The sequence below is a fragment of the Sus scrofa genome, chromosome 8 (assembly GCF_054392235.1).
Source record: "Sus scrofa isolate SSC_HxYL_T2T_F1_AM1 chromosome 8, Sscrofa_HxYL_maternal_Yorkshire_Landrace_v2.0, whole genome shotgun sequence".
Classification (NCBI taxonomy): Eukaryota; Metazoa; Chordata; class Mammalia; order Artiodactyla; family Suidae; genus Sus; species Sus scrofa.
Window position 1 is genome coordinate 97,473,401 of NC_139390.1, and position 20,441 is coordinate 97,493,841.

Sequence of the window (20,441 nt, forward strand, 5' to 3'; positions counted from 1 at the left end):
TAGTCAGATTCATTTCCACTGAGCCATGATGGGAACCCTGGATTTTTTGTTTTAATATCTGCACGCTGCTCAGTGGAAGCCTATCTCTCTCCAATGTGAAAACTTTGCTTCTCTCTGAATACGTACCCCAAAGTCTACCTTCATCTCCAGCTCCATTGAGCAGCAAAACTCTGCTCCAGGATGTCATTTTGTCATGCGCCAAACATGGAAACAAGAGAAAGGAAATCCAGTTGTCTGCATGTAAGGAGTACATCTACTGTTTTCATTCCATACCTCTCCTGACTTAACTGTCTCTTCTCTCTATCCCATTCTTTTATTTTTCTCTTGATTTTTTAAGAGGAATATCTGCACTTTAAATATTGACTGTGCCTTTTTTGTGTTGATTTTTTTCATATTTCTTCCTTTATATACTTACAACACTTCATAATGTCAGAGCATGAAAAAGGATTTATTATACTATATTTAATAATGTTTTACATCTCAGAAGCCTGACCAAAGATATGATAAAACAACACTTTCAATAATTAAATGATAATAAAAATCTTACTGTACTTAATAGTCTTAAGTACTGGAGTTTCCATCATGGTGCAGTGGAATCAAATCCAACTAAAAACCATGAGGTTGTGGATTCGATCCCTGGCCTCACTCACTGGGTTAAGGATACAGCATTGCGGTGAGCTGTGCTGTAGGTCGCATACGCAGCTCCTATCTGGCGTTGCTGTGACTGTGGCGTAGGCCAGCGGCCAGAGCTCCGATTAGACCCTTAGCCTGGGAACCTCCATATGCTGCAGGTGCGGCCCTAAAAAGACAAAAGGCAAAAAATTTTAAAAATTAAAAAAAAAAATTTCAAGTACTGAGTACTATGTGTTTATGCACAAAGTAGCTGGTATAATTTAATAATTTCATAATTTGTTATTATTCTTATGAAAGATCAATGGTATATCATAATCCTATTTCCTGTACATGGCCTTATCATCCTGAACAGTAGAGAGGGATATTGAAATGATTTGAAGAGTAAAACTAAGCTTTAGCATACAAATATTATAATCCTATATGCCATTTAAAAAACAATATCCATAACTCTGTTAATCATAAAATACATACATTGATTTAAAAAAAAGAAATGGGGATAAAAGAAATGTAATTGGCTAATTATCACATTTCAGGTGATAAACATAGGCACAACTACCTGCTATCTCAATCATTATAATAATTCTATAATATAGGTATAATTACACCTGTATTAGAGAGAAGAATCTGAACTTCTGAAGGTTAAATTAACGAAGGAATAGGAATTATGCAAAGATTTCTTTGTAACTCTGGAAAATAGAAGGAGATTTATAAATATCTTCAGAGATCTCAGTGATACTTCTTAATACTAAATGTCAATCTGTTTTTTCTAAACGTGGGTAACAAAACTAGAGGATGACAATTAGAAGATCACACCTGATACATACAATTACTGAATGAATAAAAGCTGGAATCAAGAAAACTAGAAAACCTATTCTATCTTAAAAGAGAGTGAAAGGACAAATTAAGGAAGAGAGGGAGGAATGAATGGACAAAGAGGGAGGGAAAAATAAAGAAATTTTGCCAAATGAGATATACGAAATGCCATGATGGGAGTACAAAATGTCTTAACTCGTTAGTAGCCAATATGCTTGAGATTAAAACAAAGTGCTATATGCTGTTTAAAAGAGCCACATCTTGGAGTTCATCATGGCTCAGTGGTTAATGAACCCAACTAGTATCCATGAAGATGCAGGTTCGATCCCTGGCCTTACTCAGTGGGTTAAGTATCCAGTGTTTCTGTGAGCTGTGGTATAGGCCACAGATGCAGCTTGGATCTGGTGTTGCTGTGGCATAGGGTGGCAGCTGTAGCTCTGATTTGATCCCTAGCTGGGAATTTCCATATGCCACAGGCGAGGCCCTAAAAAGACAAAAGACCAAAAAAAAAAAAAAAATGGCCACATCTCAAAGTAAAAATGTTAAAATGATAAATGATAAAATTTTGATAAAATAAATTGTTGTTCAGAATGTAGAAAAATTTTAATATATCCAACATCATGGTGGTTTATATTTTAAGCCACCTCAAAAATGTTTTGTAAATTGAAAATGAATAGAACATAAAATATATGAATAATTTAAAATCTGTGTTCATAATTAACAAGGCCAACCACATATATTATGCATTACTCAGCAAATTAGAAATACACATTTTCAAGTATTTAAAATTGATTAATTTTAATTAATGCCCCAAATTTTCAATATGAAGTCTAAATTATATTCTAATAATACTATAAATTAAGATTTAAAGGAAAAATATTTCAAAATATATATGTGATGTTGAGCAACTTTGAGGTTGTTTCTAAGTACTAAGTAAGATTCCTTAAGTAATTTATTGCACTTGTGTCTAAAAATTAGGTATAAATATGCTCAGTGCAACAGTGAAAACAACCCAGATATTTGTCATATGTGAGAGTGTGAATAAATTATATGCTATTTAGGCTATAGATATAAAATCTACTGTATAGAATACTATTTTACAATTTAAAACAATTTTAGAGAGATAGAAACAGTTTTAGAGAGATCTGCAAAGCGAATATTAAAAATATCACAGATACATATGTTTATTTCCTCTTATGTAAACCTTGTGTAAATGACATTGATATATTTTGGGGTTATCTATAATAAACATGTTGAAACAGGATGAAGATACACAGATACCAGAGTTCATGGTACTTTTCCCTGGGGGACAGAGGAGGTAGTGGAAAGGAAACTTTCACATTTATCTGTATTTCCACGTCTGTAGAATCTCTTACAACAAAATGATGTGTGTATTATTTAGTAATTAAAAATCTAAAACACATATACATGCACCACATAGATGTATAATTGCCAGCTACTTGGTAAAGACTGACAACACTAGAGTTACTTAATGGTACTCATCAACTCATTTGGATATCACATAATTTATTTATTTATTTTCTTTTTAGAGTGGCACCTGTGGCGTATGAAGTTCCCTGGCTATGGGTTGAATCAGAGCTGTATCAGCAGGCGTATGCCAGAGTCACAACCACAGCAACACCAGATCCAAGCCACTTTTGCGACCTACACCACCACTCACAGCAATGCTGGATCCTTATCCAACTGAGTGAGGCCAAGGATCAAATCCACATCCTCATGGATACTAGTCAGGTTAACTACTGCCATGCCACAACAGGAACTTCTCATATAATTTATTATAACAAAATTGTTTCTTTGGGAGAGTATTTTTATTTTTATAATCACTTTTACCGCTCCTTTTTTTCTATTTTCATTTCAAATTCAAAAGAAAAGCAGATCTAAATATGCTGCTTATTATTGCTGGAAAAGATAATAGAAATCTAAAGCATCATGTGATCAAAATAGGCCATTATTTTAGCTTCAGGGATGATTGGCAGGGGCAGAAATGTGGTCATCAATAGAGGAGTTAAGTGTGGACTGGGTGGTGAGAGAACTAGGAAGAAATACTCTTTCGTTTGAAGCAGTGGAGAGGAGAAACTCAGATATAGAAATGGTCCTCGAGATTCTCTTGTGGCACAGCGGGTTAAGGATTCAGGCTTTGTCACTGCAGTAGCTTGTATCACTGCTGTGGTATAAGTTTGATTCCTGGCTCAGGAACTTTCATATGCTGCAGGCATGGCCAAAACCAAACCAAACCAAACCAAAACAAACAGACAAACAAAAAACAAAACAAAAAGAACTGGTTCTCAAACTAGATCATTTCAGCCTTTGAAGGTTGATGGATACAGCATGATTTTTACCTTCTATAACACAGATTCTAGACAGGGCTTCTGTAACATAATGGGGTTCTTACGAGTATTATCTCTACGTGTTGGAGATCATTGTGAAAAATGTTCATAGCCCCTATGAGGTACAGTGAGGTAAGAATTATACTACTGCCTAAATGAATGACCAGACCCTTCATTACCCTGGAAATTACCTGCAGAACAGCTCATGACCCAATCCCTGCTTTATGAATTATTTCACAGAGAACATCATTTTTACCTCTTCTAAATCTTCCACTGTATGTTCTTACACCACAGAGACACCTATATTAACTATAGCCTCACAGAAAAAAAACAATTTTATATGTGTTAATTTACTCTTGTTTTCTAAAGCCAGGTTAGGAAGTTCTCATTACAATTTAAATTTTAGGAATTCACCTAAATCAATGGTTACCATCATGAACAAATAATTTCACTTGACTATTTCCAAGAGTTTGATAAACATCTTAGAATAAGACTATTGGTCTATATTTTGTTTACAGTAAGTTGGACGTTAAGATTTCTTTACTTTTTAAAATTTAGTTCCACATTTTCACTCTCATACATGTATACTTCTAAAAGATATATCAGTTATTTATAGAATTTTAATGAACTGTAAAATAGGTCACATATGTTCCTTTTCAATCAAATATATTTAACCTAATTTCATGGCAAATATTTATCCAAAATAATACATACTGACTTATTAAATATAATCAAGATTTATAATATGTCAATGAATATTGAATTTTTAAGCCTAGAGTGTTTTCTGCCCAGTGGGTTTAGTTCTTATTGAGGACAGTCATAAATAACTTTAAAATATTCCAGTGTGATAAGAAGGAGCTGTAGATTAGGTCATTGTGGAATTATAGTTCCCTTGCTTAATGATTGTAGAAAATTGCCTGGCAATTGAACAAAGAGAAAGAGGGCGATGTGGAGAATGCTGGCTAATTAAACCAATAATTGCTTCTTGTTGTGTACCCAGATAATGTGCCCCTGATAATTTTAAGTGAAGTCTTGAAGCAGTCTTCTTGAATGAAATGCTGTGCTGGTTATAGCTCTACTATATGTAATTCTCCTTGTGCTTAGATGGTGGCCTATTTCTCAGAGTTCTTTTCACAGCTTGATTAAAAGAAAGAAAAAAACGAACAATGGCATGGAAGACTCTTGTATTAGAAATGTTTATGTCAGATAATATCTTTGTATTGATATTTTCATTCCTTATAATCTATTCATGTCATGCAATATATATAAAATTGGCAATTAATTGCTCTAAAGATGCCACATTCATGTAATTTTCTGGGAAGAATTCTAGACATTAAAATGTGTTGATCTCCAAAATCCTACTGTATTAAGCACAACACATTTTATATACTTGACCCTATATAATAAAAAATTAGCAACAAAATATTAAGACTTTCATTTTATAAATATCTTTAATTAATTTGTTTATCATGTAAGATCATTAATACTGATTCTAAGCCTATATCATTCAACAATTCTGGGTTAGATATAGTACATTGGTGTCCTCAGGAAACTAAATTCAATTTTTTTACAAAATATTATTATTTAATATGTATATTTTTATAGCAAACTTTTTGATTTCCTATAATAACCACATTTTTACCATCTATGGAACTAAAATAGAACCAAAATTACTTTTTAAAATGTCTCATATAAGGGAAAGTAAAATGATGTGGGATTCATTGGATACTATATATAGTAATTCTTAGCTTTTTGATATTTCACTATGGATTGTAAACCTTTACTATTATCTACTTGGTTACCATGTCATTTTCTTTCTTAATAGTTCATTTCCTGCCACCTTTCAAGAATGAACACTAACACTGAGGTTTCAGCATTCATACTTATCAATATTTACTTGTTTTCTGGATTTTATAAAGATAAGTGCTTACATGAGTAAAGTGAGATGTTCTAAATGTAATTATTTGTACATAAAAATCAAATGTTTTATACAAAATTAATATATCTCTAGGTTTTAGGGGCTTCCGAAAATAAGGAGTGTCCCATATTTGGTAATGTAATTTTGTTAAAAATCAGAGTTACTTCAGAATATACCGTATTTAGATAGTAAACATTTAAATGCTATATGTACCCCAGCATCAATAAATGTCACATGGGAATACTAATTGTGAATATTTCTAAACTATCCATATTTTTATTCTTTCTTCTCTAAAAAATTCTGAAAATCCAAATATTTAATCTTTATCCATAAATGAATTACAATATGTTTTTTTCAGTCATTTGAGAACTTTTCTGGAAAAACATGTAGAAGGAAGTAATCATATCATCTTTGTTTAGTACCTTGCTTGACATAGTTTCATGAATATAAATACTTACTAAATGGTTTGGGGGCATATTGCATAAGATGATCTATAAGTTTATGTCATTCCATGTTTTATTCAGCTATATGTGGACAATATCAAAAAAGAATTTTTAAAGGGATAAACTGGAAACTATAACAATTTATATATTAAATCTAAATTCTTAAAACTTTTCATCAATTGGATGTTAAATAGAACATTAAATAAATGATATTAGAACAATTCATTTTAGAACTATAGGAAATATTAGATGATTTAATAATATCCTTGGTGTCAAATTAAAATCATGAAAACAGGGAACCCTGTCTCATTCTGAGGGCTTACTTTTGATCCTTGTTTTGCCATTGTTTTTCATACACAAAGGCATCTCCTGAAGCCTACTGCTTTTAACACAAAAAATAATCTTCCTTGTTACAATAAATTGGCCTATAATACAATACTATACTGTGCTCATCCATTTTGCTCCAATGCTATCTAAGAGGGACAAATAAATATAGTTTCATTCTATCTACCAGTTATTTGAAAGGCTTTTGAATTTATTGAAGAAACCATTCTAATTCGAAAGACATGCTGTACCTGTTAGAATTAAAATACACACACACACACACACACACACACACACATGCACATACACATTTGTTTGCTTCCAATTGCTTATTAGTAGAAATTAAACGAATTTAACATAAAGCCTGAATAAATGATTTTTCATGTTTGTGGTGGTGTTTTTAATGTTTTTACCAGGTTAATGTATCAAAAAAACATGTAGGAGTTCCTATTGTGGCTCAGCGAATTAAGAATAAAACAATGTCCAATGAGGATGTGAGTTCAATCCCTGGCCTCCACAGCAGATTAAGGATCCAGCATTGCCACAAGCTGCAGTGTGGGTCACAGATGCAGCTAGGATCTGGTGTTGCCGTAGCTGTGGTATAGGCTTGCAGCTGCAGTTCCAATTCAACCCCTAGCCTGGGAATTTCCATATACCACAGATATACCTCTAAAAATAAAGTAGATAAATGAATAAATAAATAAATAAATAAATAAATAAATAAATAAATAAGCAAGCTTGTAATACTGAATAAGTGACAGAAATCTAAAACATTTCCTACAGTATACTATTTGTTCCTTTTATTTTTATGCAGACATTGCCTAAAAGCTTTGCAGTTTTTGTTATTTACTCTCTACCTTTTTATGACAGAAAGCCTTTCTTCATTATGCTTCAATTATGCTTACATGAGACCAATATTTCTAAGCATGTTTTTCAAAATATTCTATCACCACCTACTTTTTTTTTTTGATGAAGCATTTTACAAGCAAGGTCGGTGCTTCCTAAGAAGTTAATAGGTTTCTCTATAAATGTCTTAATTCTTTAGGAATCATAGGATATTACAACCAGAGAATAATTTAATATCATTTAAGCTCAATTCTTAAATTTTAGAGATTCATAAGATTGTAACTTTGTAAAGCTTTTGTTTAACTGTAACATAGATAGGGATTTAACTTTCCTAATTCACTTATATAGTAGGTTATTATACTATGTTCCTTTATCAATATGCAAATTTTCGCTTTTTTAAAATTTTTTTGGGGGGCTGCAACTGGTGGCATATGGAAGTTCCTAGGCTAGGGGTCCAATTACAGGTACAGCTGACAGCTTACGCCATAGCAACATGGGATCCTAGCCATATCTCTGACCTACGCCACAGCTCATGGCAACGCCAGATCCTTGACCCACTCAGCAAGGCCAGTGATGGAACCTGAAACTTCATGGATCCTAGTCTGGTTCATTAACCACTGAGCCACAAAGGGAACTCCCACAAATATCCCCTTTTTATGATAGCATTTCACTGGTCTAATCTAACCACAGGTTACATCTTGATACTGTACACTCAGCACAGAACTGAAGACAAAGGTTTAGTATTTTCCTAACAGCCTACAATTCAGTCAGAAAAATAGACATTCCATGGTGAGTTCCCATAAAGAAAATTCTTGCAACCTATTTTTTTACAGTAATTATCCTGAAAATTCATGTGAAATATTTTAACAAATTGGTTATCATAAAGAATCAGTGTTTTAAAGTGTGTGATGCAGTTGGAGTTTTTGCAACTGACATATATGCATCTCTAAGTTGTAAAATAAAATTTCAGAGAGAAATACCCTCAATATGCTTGAGTTTGCAGAAATTCACACAGTGAAACACAGTTTGGCCAAAATAACTTATTTCTGTTTGTTCTCTGTCTTTACAAAAATTTTTGATATAAAACCATCTGTTTAAAACGTGTAAAAATAGTCTTCCAATGCGTGTAATTCTAAGCATCGTAAATTACGATGCCAAAACTCTGCAGTGTTGTGCTGATATAGATGATTCTCGATGATGAATGAATATACAGAAAGACAAAGTATGCCTGTTGTGAGTGAATAATTGTATATCATTAGTGTTTTATATACAAATCATCCTACTCTCTCATTTCAATTCTAATTTATACAATAATCATTTTGGCTTACATCAGAGTGTTTAAGATTACCAAAACCACAAGAAGCATTGCTCCATTTATAACACAAAAGCTCAGTATAATGAAATATTAAATCAATGTCAGGAGAAATTAAAAGAACACTGTACCTGAGAAAATAAATTTTACTTAACATATTATTAGGTTAAATATTTTTCATATTAACAAACCAATATATAGCATATTAATGGTATAAAAACAAATGACAGTGATTATAATTCGCTATTTAAAAAAGAAGACATCAATATTATATCTAGGGAGTAGCAAAAGTATGCAATATGATATAAAAGTCAAAGTGCTAAGCAAAATCCTTTTAATATATGAATATACATTTAATAATACACCTATGTCAATGTCAGATATTTGTCTTACCCAGAAAATAAAATAAGAAAAAGCAAAAAGACAACCCACTTAATGGGAGAAAATATTTGCAAATGACGTGACTGGCAAGGACTTAATCTTTAAAACATACAAACAACTTATACAACTCAACAACAACAACAAAAAACAAGCAACCCAACCAAAAAATGGGCAGAAGACCTAAATAGACATTTCTCCAAATAAGAGCTATAGATGGCCAGTAGGCACATGAAAAGATTCTCAACATCACTAATTGATAAGTGCAAATCAAAACTATAATGAGAAACTACCTCATACCTGTCAGAATGACCATCATTAAAAAGTCTACAAATAACAAATGTTGAAGAAGATATAGAGAAAAGGGAACCCTCCTACACTTTTGGTGGGTGGGAATGTAAGTTGATCCAACCACTACAGAAAACAGTGTCGAGGTTCCTCAGGAAACTAAAGGTAGAACTATGTATGATCCATCAATCCCGCTCCTGGGAATATATCTAGACAAAACTATATATATATATAATTCAAAAAATATGTGCACACCTATGTTCATAGGAGCACTATTCACATTAGCCAAGACATGAAAGCACCCTAAATATCCATCAACAAGATTAAGAAATTGATTAAGTGGATAAAGAAAATATGGTACATATATACAGTAGAATATTAGTCATAAAAAGAACAATATAACGCCATTTGCCACAATATGGTTGAAACTAGAGATTCTCATAAGTGAAGTGAGTCAGAAAGAGGACAAATGCCATATGATATAACTTATATGTGAAATCTAAAATATGGCACAAATGAACCTAGCTACAAAACAGAAACACACTCATAGACATAGAGAACAGACTTGTGGTTGCCAAGGGGTAAGGAGAGGGAATGGGATGGACTGGGAGTTTGGGGTTGGTAGATGTAAGCTATTATGCTTAGTATGGATAAACAACAAGGTCCTACAGTATAACACAGGGAACTATATCCAATCTCCTGGGATACACCATGATGGAAAAGAATATAAAAAAGAACATATATATATATATGTATGTATATATATATATATATATATATATATATATATATACATACATATATATATATATATGTCCACAAAATTGTAAATCAACTATAATTTTAAAAATTAAAAAATAAAATTTAGAGGAACAAACAAAACAATCCAAATTAAGAACACAGACATTAGTAATTAGTGCTTCTGAGAAGCTCAAAAGCCAGTCATAATACATTCATGGCAGAAGCTCATCCATATTAAGTCATAAGAAAAAGAACCCTTCGTGAGTCATATACTGTCATCCTTTGCTGTGAGGTAGAATTGCTCAGTGGTGTCCTACAGGGACACTGTGTGGAATCCTGGCTCTTCTAACTTCCAGTTGTGTGTTCTTGCCTAATCACCCAGTCTCTCTGTTCTTCATATGTTAAATGGAAATTTAATACGATCAGTCTTATAGGACTATTGGATAAATTAAATGAGTTAATATAAGAATGATCATTAATCTTATAGTTAGTTTATTCCTAAATAGTGTTTTCTTTCCTAGTGGCATAACGTTAAATAGAGTTATCCTCTCTTGGATTTTAATAAGCCTCCTCTTTCCATCTCAGTATTACAACATATGTTCTTCATTTACTAGAGAAGTTGGGTATATTTGTAAATATTTCAAATATGGAAAAGCTAAAGACTTGACAGCACATGTTATTTTCTGTGTAAGATATGGAATATAAATATTATCTTTAATTTGCAGCAATATACATATATTTTAATTCAGTTAAAATGAAAATAGCTGTCATAACAAACATAGATTATTTTAGTAAAGATAAAGAACATTAAGTAACAGCAAAATAGCAATCCTGAATCCTGTCTTTAAAAAAGATAAACATCTATGAGAAAAAAATTTAAAGTAATGAAAAGTTTGAAAATAAGCAACCAACAGAACTGTAGCAAATACAAACAAAAATCAGCATGAAAACCAAGTGTCAGAGAGAGTAAAACAGGTCATAATATTGAGAGATCAAAATATAGTATTGTATAATTATCAAACATATCTTGTAATATATACCACTATGATAAAAAGTTATACTGAAAATAAAATAGTACAGATTATTCTTTTTTGTCAGTATTGCTAAGCACAGGACAATAAAGTTGTGCTCCTCCTGCTTAAATAATAAAAATTGAATTTTAACATTTTCTAAATTACATTGGATTCTATTGTTTAAAATATGAGTAGAAGAACATGATGTGATGGACTCTTACTCAGAATGCTATAAAACTGGTAAGCAGTATCAAAGTTCTATGAGGGCAGCGTAAGTAAGAAATGGTGTTCTATAAGGCAATACAAAATTCTCAAAACTTATGCTTACAAAATTATTTGGGAGCCAGATTTAACAAAATAATAAAACTGACAGAATTTGATCTCACCTTAAAGATTTTTGTGATAATTTATAAATTTTTCATAAAAATATTCTTAAATAAATGCAACTTAATAATTTCCCATTTTCCCTCTATCCTTTCATCCTTCTCTGAGCATCAGTCATAAGACCCATCAATTATATCTTTTAAATATTTTCCCCTTTCTCTTTATCCTAACTTCTATCATCTTAGATTAGGCCAAATCATCTTCTAAACCAATCACAGAGATAAAGACATGACACTAGTATTTCTGCTATTCTAGATTTTTAATCTATAGCCACCTACTATGTTGATACAAAGTAAATAAATGTTTAACTATGGGGAAAAAAAACAAACCTTCCATTCTTCCCCTCCAAATTGCTTTACCCTGTTCCCCATCTCAGTAATTGGCAACTCCATCCTTTAATTCCCTGAGACCAAAATCCTTGAAATCTCATTGATTAGACATTTCTTGCCTTACCCTACATCCAATCCAACAGCAATTTCTGCTGACTCTCTTTAAAATATATCTAGAATGCAAATATTTCATCTCTATGTCTGAGTTCTGAGCCATCTTCCTCTCCCATCTGGATTAATGTATTAGTTCCTTATTTGCCTCTGTGTATTCTATTGTTAAAACATTCAACAAGAATGGTATTTTAAAAATAAATTTCTAAGTCATGTTGCAACTCTTCCCAAATCCCTGCCATGCTGTCTCTCTCTCTCTCTTTCTATCTCTCTGTCTCTCATAACAAAACCTCAGATCCACTCACTCCAACCAAAGAGTGACATTTGTATTCATGAACATATCAAGAAGTTTCCATTTACCAATTAGAGGTCAATGTTCCAGGTTTTCCTTCTGCCTAGAATTATTTTCTCACAGCTATCACATGAATAACTCCCTCATTCCCTTCAGTTATTTACTCAAATATCAAATTCTCAATGAACATCCTAAGACTCTGTTTACAGCACCTTGACATGACTGACCAGCACTAATTGAGTCCATTTGCTATATGTGTAGGTTCATATTGGTGCTCTCATTTCGTTTATTCTTTCTAGCCAATTTCAATGCAGTTTCTTCCATTTTTGCCTAGTTACATGAATTTAAAAATTTCATCACCGCAAGTAGCAGACAATGACATCGTGGTTAGGAGCTTTGAAGTCTAATTGCTTGTGTTCAAGACACTGGCTTTCAGATGACATCTGTGTGATGTGGGAGAGTTAATATACCTGTATGTGCCTCAGTTTCCTCATCTCCAAAATAGGGATGATAATAGTACCTATTTCATGTCCTGATGTCAAGATTTACTTCCTGTCGTGGCTTAGTGGTTAACAAACCCAACTAGGAACATCAGGTTGTGGGTTCGGTCCCTGGCCTTGCTCAGCGGGTTAAAGATCCAGCGTTGCCATGAGCTGTGGTGTAGGTTGCAGATGCGGCTCAGATCTGTCATTGCTGTGCCTCTGGCATAGGCTGGTGGCTACAGCTCCAATTAGAACCCTAGCCTGGAAACCTGCATATCCCACGGGAGTGGCCCTAGAAAAGGGAGAAAGACAAAAAAAAATACTTAATTTATAAATGTATGGTACTTAGAACAATACCTGGTCTATGGTTGGGTCTCAACTCATATTAACTTTTTATATTAAAAAATAAATATAACATGATAATAAAATTTCATGTACTTTAGTGGGGTTGATTGGTGATAAAATTTCCAAATATTAAGGATTTCTCAATTTTAAAATTTAAACCATATAGCTTTATTTAAAAAAAGAAAGACTGTTCTAAATTTTTTGTATTTCCTGTACTGGAAACTATGTCAATATTTTGCTACCTAGCAGACTTAATATGAAAGACAAGAAAATTATTCTAAAATTCTTCTGCTCTTACTAGCAAAGTTTATTACATATATTATTGTCTTACATTGTCAATTGTGTTTACTTTGTGTGAGCTATCTACAATTCAGTAATTTCTCACTGTAGCCTGATTCCAAATACGGAATATAGATAACCAATATTTAAATATAATTGTGTGATTATTATTTGCTGTAATTATGCTACCACATTTAATTAAAATATCATTACTTAAACTATTATATATAGAATGGATAAACAACAAGGTCCTACTGTAAAGCACAAGGAACTATATTCAATATCCTGCAATAAACCATAATGGGAAAGAATATATGTATATAAACTGAATTCACTTTGCTATACAGCAGAAACTAACACAATGATGTAAGTCAACCATACTTCAGTAAAATAGATTTTAAAAATAAATATATAAATATCATTTACATATATATATATAAATTAAAAATAGGAGTTCCTGTGGTGGTTCAATGGTAACAAACCCAACTAGTATCCATGAAGATGCGGGTTGATCCCTGGCCTGACTCACTGGGTCAAGGATCCAGCATTGCCATGAGCTGTGGTGTAGGTCACAGACTCGGCTCAGATGTAGAGTTGTTGTGGCTGTGGTTGTGGCCTGTGGCTACAACACCCATTCTATCCCTAGCCTGGAAACTTCCATATGCTGCAGATATGGCCCTTAAAAACTGTATACACACACACACACACACACACACATGTTGTGTGTATAAATGTATATTTGCTTAAATGAGGCTCAATTAAAAAAAACAAGATTTTATTAATACTGCTTTACTTCATCTGGGTAATAATCATCTTATTTTTAATTTTTGTTTCTTGGTTCCTGCATCCTCCTCCTCTTTTGATTACTTTGTCACTTTGTTGAACTAATTTAAATATTTCTTTCTAATTGAAAATATGTGTGTGTGTGTATCTGCTTTAAAGGCCAATATGCTTTTATTGGCTCTTAGACTTAGACTAGTTTAAGACTAGGAATATTTTTTTTTCTTAATATTTGAAAGTATTGTTCCATTACATTTTAGAATGTTGTGTTGCAGATGGAAAGTCTACAATCAGTCAGATGTTTTTCTGTGAAGGTAGGATGAGTATTTTTATGTTTTTATTTTTCTTTCCATTCTGAAAGCTTTACAAAATATTTTAAAATGTTACTTGGTTTGTACTGAACGTGGATCTGATTTCAATCTCAAATATTGGATCTCAGGTGGAATTAATTCTCTCAGGTATTCTGTGTTCTGTAATGAAAGATCTACTGCAATAATATTCCTTTGCCCCTTTTTCTCTAATTAGTTTGTATTGACTGCAGGTTCAGAATTTCTTAGCTCTCTTCTATCAGTGGAATGAAACATATTTTTAAACAGAAAGTCAAGCTGCACTCATAAAAATTATTTTGACACTTTCACATAAAATATTATTGCCTGAAGAACAGAGGAATAAAAATCACTATAAACTGTTTTACAGAAAAATTGTGTGTTAGTATAATCCACCTGGTCAAACACAATTAAGACATAATCTGTAATATGTTAACATAATTTATCTCCAAGTTTGAAGTTATGCAAACTTACAAAGAGGTCATAAATTCTTTCCCTTATCCTAAGACAAATAAGATAGAAAACATAATTATGAAAGAGTGATGAGTAGAGGAGTGGTTTTCTAAGTGATGCAAAATTTCCTGTGGAAAAAAACAAGAATGAACATTAGACCCATTAAAATCTGATCAATAATTTGTTCTCAGTAATGTGTTGCTAAAATCTATTTATTCCTGACCGCTTATTCATGTTCATGCTTCCCCCCCACACACACATACACAATAAAGTAGGAATTGTTGGAGAGTGCATACTATATGTAAGTCCTATATTAGTGACTTATTTCTCTTATATCCATTTTGCAATTTAGTAAAATAGATTATACTCTAGATTCACTAAGGTCAGATAGTTTGGGATTTGACTTTAAGCTCTAGTACTTAAAGCTTTACACCTTGATCTGTTTAAACTCACAGTCTGACATCTTTAGAATGCAGAGTGAGGAAAATGACTCCTTACCACAAGCGGCAATGCTAAAATGAAATACTCTTCATAAAAACCTTTGCATTTAGTGGTTATTCCATAAATATTCATTCTCTCCATCCTCTTTCACCTGCTTCCTCTCTACATCTGCTGGGCTAATCCAATGGAAATTTTGACTGTCTTTGAAACATCTTTTCTCTTTTTCAGTTTATTAATTTACTTCTTTTAGTTTATTTTTCTTTAGTAATTTTTATTTACTTTTATGAAATGAAAGAGGCACAAGCATGATGTTAGCTTTTTAAATGAACTTGGAGATGTATGTGTCTGGTGGCTGAAGTTGTGGGTAAGTATAATTGCAGAAAACTTCCGGATGATGATGAGATCTCAAGTGCAGTCAGTACCTAGAGATGTTGTTTAGCAATTAGAATCAGGAGATGCTATTAGGATGTGTATTAATAAAATGTTTGTATATCCTCAATGTCTCACTTTTTAGTTATTTAAGGAAGCCATGAAATAAAAATGCTAAATTGGCAAACTGCAGCATTTAGTGATCTAATACAGGATTGTGAGCTAAGGATTTAAATTAGAGCATTCTTCTTTGTCTCCATACAAACACTATTAATCTGAAAGAAATAAGTTTAGCTTCTCTTAGGTTAAACTCTTAGACCTGAAAACTATTATAAATTGCTCTTCATGCTCCTCAACATGTTACTTTCATCTTTTTTCTTTACTGAATGGACAGTTTATTTAATTTTGTTTCTTTTAAATGTATAATGTATATGTATAATGTATGAGGAGGGTCTGTGAAATTATTTTTAAATATGCAGAAAAATGACAAAGGCAAATATTTATAAATACATACTATGAGCTGGTAATCTTATATGTAGTCTCTCTGAGAAGTAGGTACTATAATTGTCCCTATTTTAATATGAGGGATGTCTGCTTCTGAGAGCCTAAGTTACTTCCTCAAAGCCACACACTTGACAAATGGTGTGGTGGGAACAAAGAGCAGACCAGACGATTGCATGGCTTTGATAATTTCTAGTTTAATATTCTGCTAATAAAAAGGTGCTTGATAGTCATTTTCAGAATATATGGACCTTTCTTGGCCTTGACATAGAGCAGGAAGGAAAATGTGTTACTTGACTCTGAATGGGCCAGTGTCACCATGTGCAAATTGTGTAACTATAGAAAAAATAAAAATAAAAAAAGAGAGAGAGGTGCTTTTCTCTACAAATGAAAAAATCAATTGCTGGAGTTTTTATTTCCGAAATTTTATTCCAGTAACAAATATGACAACGGTCTTTCTAATATTCAACTTTCAAATTAGTATTTCACCTTGAGTTTTTAATATATATCACACCTTTGATATGTCTAAAGCAGAAATGCTAATGCATTTCCCGGTAAAGCGACCTCTCTCTTACTTTTCCCTACCTGAGTAAACTTCACTATTATTTGTCCAGTAGGCCTGGCTTGAATTACATTTTTGATTTTTTTCCTCATTACCTCAGCAAGTTCTGTTGGCTGTAAATATTGTAAATATGATCACATATCATGATCCCATCTTAGACATCACAGTCTAAGACATCATCATCATTTTTACCTGGATTGTTAAAATTACCTAGTCTTATTTTTTCTCTACCACCTCTTACCTAGTCTATTTTTTCTCTACCTAGTGTTATTGTTTCTCGAAATTATCTCTTACCTAGTCTTATTTTTTTCTCTGTAGGTTGAATAGTGCTCCCTCCCCCAATATATCTCCACCAGGAAACTCAGAATGCAACCATTTTTTGGAAATAGTTTATTTTCATATAAAATTGGTTAAGGATTTATAAATTAAATCTTTCTGGATTTAGGACTCCAGTGATAGATGTCCTTGGGAAAAGCGGAGAGGACACAGAGAAACACAAAGGGAAGAAGGCAATGTGAAGGTAGAGGTAGAGATTAACATGAAGGATCTGTAAGCCAAGGATATCAAAGATGGCAGGCAATACCAAAAGCTGGAAGCGAGGCATGAGAAAGTTTGTCCTTCAAAACCTCCACAGTAGTCAACCTGCTGACGTCTTGATTTTGGATTTTTAGCCTCCTGAACTGTGAGACAATAAATTTCTGTTCTGTTAAGCCACTCAAGTTATAGTAATTTTTTATGCAGCTCTAGAAACTAATACAGTACCACTCCACTCTCATTTCTTCACTAAACACCCTAAGTGCTTAAAACAACAACAGCAAACATGATATTACTTTCCTTCTCAAGTCCTTCTAGGTTAAGCCATCATATTTAGAGCAAATACTTAGTGCTGGTCATGACCTACATTTCCTACAGAATCTGGTCCCTAGCTTCCTTTTTGACTTTAATACCCCCTCCTATCTCTGCTTACTGTCTTAAGAAACAACAATCAGAAAAGTGATTACATAGTAGATATTTAATAAAATAAATTCATTTGATTGACCAATTCATTAATTTAACATTAATCATTGAATATAATTAATGATTTATTGAATCAAGATAAATGAAGATTTTAGTTCAAAATGAAAAATGGCCTAGCTTATCATATCTTTGTCTCTAAATGAATAGGTGTAAGAAAAAAAGCAGATACCATCTGAAGACTTTTCTGAAATGTTATGCTGTTATTTCACCTGTAAGATTGCTCATATTATTTGTGTTTGGCTCTGACGTACATTAAATATTACTTTTAGAAGCTTTGCCAAAGTACCAGGATAATTCCCTTCCCTTTGCAAAGATCGCTTTAATAATTTGGTATTATATAAAACATGATATGAATATCCATAACAAAAAGAAATAGATACCAGTCCAAAGAGTTTTTAGTTTACATTAAATTTTATTTAAGATTATTTTTTATTTTCTACTAAATGTAATATTAAATCATAGTCAAATATTACCTAAATTGGTTTACCTTTTAATTTAAAAAATAGAGCATTTCTGTCATACAACCTGGAGTGAGGAAGGAGCAAAAATACATTTTGCTTATGTTGTATGAGTACTTCTATGTTATATGACTGTGATTAGTAATTCCTTCTCAAGTGAGGAAATGGTCTAATACCCTCTTTTATAATCTAGATGACTGAAGTTATGACATTTCATTGAAGCTTTTCTCCTTTGGGACCCAAATGGTCAACTTTACCTTTTACCTGACTGAGCCATTACAAAATAACCAAGTATGTGTATCTATCACCCCCACCCAGAGATTAAGGCATAACATTTTTGAGGCACATAGTATATTTCTACTTACCATTTTCTTTTGTGATGACTTAAATAAATCATCTCTTGTGATAATACTGTAAGAATCTTGCAGTGGCAAAATTTGGAAATACTGAGCCTATCAAACACGTTGTCCCAGGGAAAGATCAAAAACCCTAACATTGGCAGTGTGGAAGAACTGGGATTCAAAGAAGATTGTATGTAAAAAAAAAAAAAAAAAATTGTTGTTTAACAGTGCAATCCCTAGCAACATTAAACAACTAAGTGTCATCATGTGGTTTCCAGGGAATGAGCAAAGTTAAAACATTTACACTTTAGTCTCTTGCTTTTCACTGAGTCTCCTACTTGGTGATATGGAGCCAAAATCCCTGTCAATCATAAAATGTCCTTCATTCTTCTTTCCTGTTTATGAGTATTATCTTCCTCATCATCGTGATCAAATATATTGATAAAATAGTTTATGGTTGTAAGCCTCATTTTTTCCACTTTTCATCATTCAATACAATTTTACTTCCACCATTAGCTTTCAACAGAAAATTTTCTACAAAACTCATCAATGATCTCTTACATCAAAGTTAAATTTTATAGATTCACATCCTTCTCTATTTAATTGCATTGTTTTATCTCCACCCAGTATTCTCTCACTCTTCACACTGTTCCCTGCTTTGTTGTCTCTTTCCTTCCTTTGCCTATGTCTTTCTTTCTCCTCTGTCCCTGATTATATTTCCTCAGGCTACTGAAAATATTCCTCACCCTCTGCTCATTTCTTAAACTTTGGTAACATTCTGTATTCATAATCTTTACTCCAGCTATAAATTTTGAAAGGTCATTTCATACATACACAGACTAGATTATAAATCATATTTTACATTTTCATTAGAATAATTGTTTAAATAGGCATTTTCATAAAGAATAATTTTGTAAATAGGCCTGTGAGCCCCCACCCACACACAAACCTAAGAGAAGCTTCTCCTTGGAAGGGCCCCTTTGCATTGTTTACATTTCAGTGTTTAGGAGAGTGCATGCACATAACCATTTTTTAAAATATAGGTAGACAGGTTAATAAAGATAAAGCTATTTTTCTGTATATTTTTCTTTATCAACCTACACTTAAAATATCTATGAATTTCTTTATTATTCCTTCTCTACTTCTGTAAGCTAAGCAAGACTAATTGCCAAGGAGAATAGAATTCAGGGCGCAAATAAAGAGTTGATTATAATAAAAAGCATAGAATTTCAGCAGAATAAAAAAAAAAGTGGTGCAGAGAATGTGATAGTACAAAGGGTGTAGGATTGATAGTTTTCAATGTCACCTTGCGTGTTTAATAATTTATAGGAATAGGAATATTGAGTAGAGTGAGGTCTTAATTTAGGATATTTGAGAATGAGGTAGTTTGGAGTTGAGATTTAGGTGGTAGAGAAGTTATTGGTAATAACAATATCTAGCATATAACCTCCAACCCCACCACCCCCTTGCCCTCGAGCATACACACATGCCTATTCCTACCTGAGTCTAAAGAATGGCCACTCCATCCTAGAGTTGCTGGGACCAGAAACAGAGTCATTCTTACCTCTTTCTTTTGCATCCCATATCTTACCTGGACTGAAAATCCCATCACCTCTGCTAACTAAATATGTCCAGCAACACTTGACTCCTCATCATCAACACTGCTTTCACTTGTTTCCAAGGCACTGTCTCTTCTTCTTAAAAGTAGCCTCCTAACTCATTTTCCTTCCATTTCTGCCCCCCACCCCAATGCTTATACTATACACAAGAATGCAAGTGTTATTTCATTACTGTGTTATTGTGTTATTTTGACTCAAAACTTCCAGTGGCTTTCTATCCCATTCAGAGAAAGTAAGATCCTTTGACAACTGTGTATGAAGTTCTAGAAGATCTCAATCCTGTATTATCTCTATG

At 32.7% G+C, this 20,441-nt stretch overlaps 1 long non-coding RNA gene across 2 annotated transcripts in view; it reads left to right on the top strand.

The window, feature by feature from the left end:
* The window catches only part of LOC102163618 (uncharacterized), a 501,092-nt gene that overhangs the window by 333,978 nt on the left and 146,673 nt on the right, over nt 1-20,441 (top strand). Inside the window, exon 21 of one of the 2 annotated variants that reach the window (XR_014812954.1) lies at nt 14,335-14,373. The exons of the other annotated variant lie outside the window; for it this stretch is intronic. This is a non-coding gene — a long non-coding RNA (uncharacterized LOC102163618). The remainder of the gene's footprint in view (nt 1-14,334; nt 14,374-20,441) is intronic. 2 annotated transcript variants of the gene reach the window in all.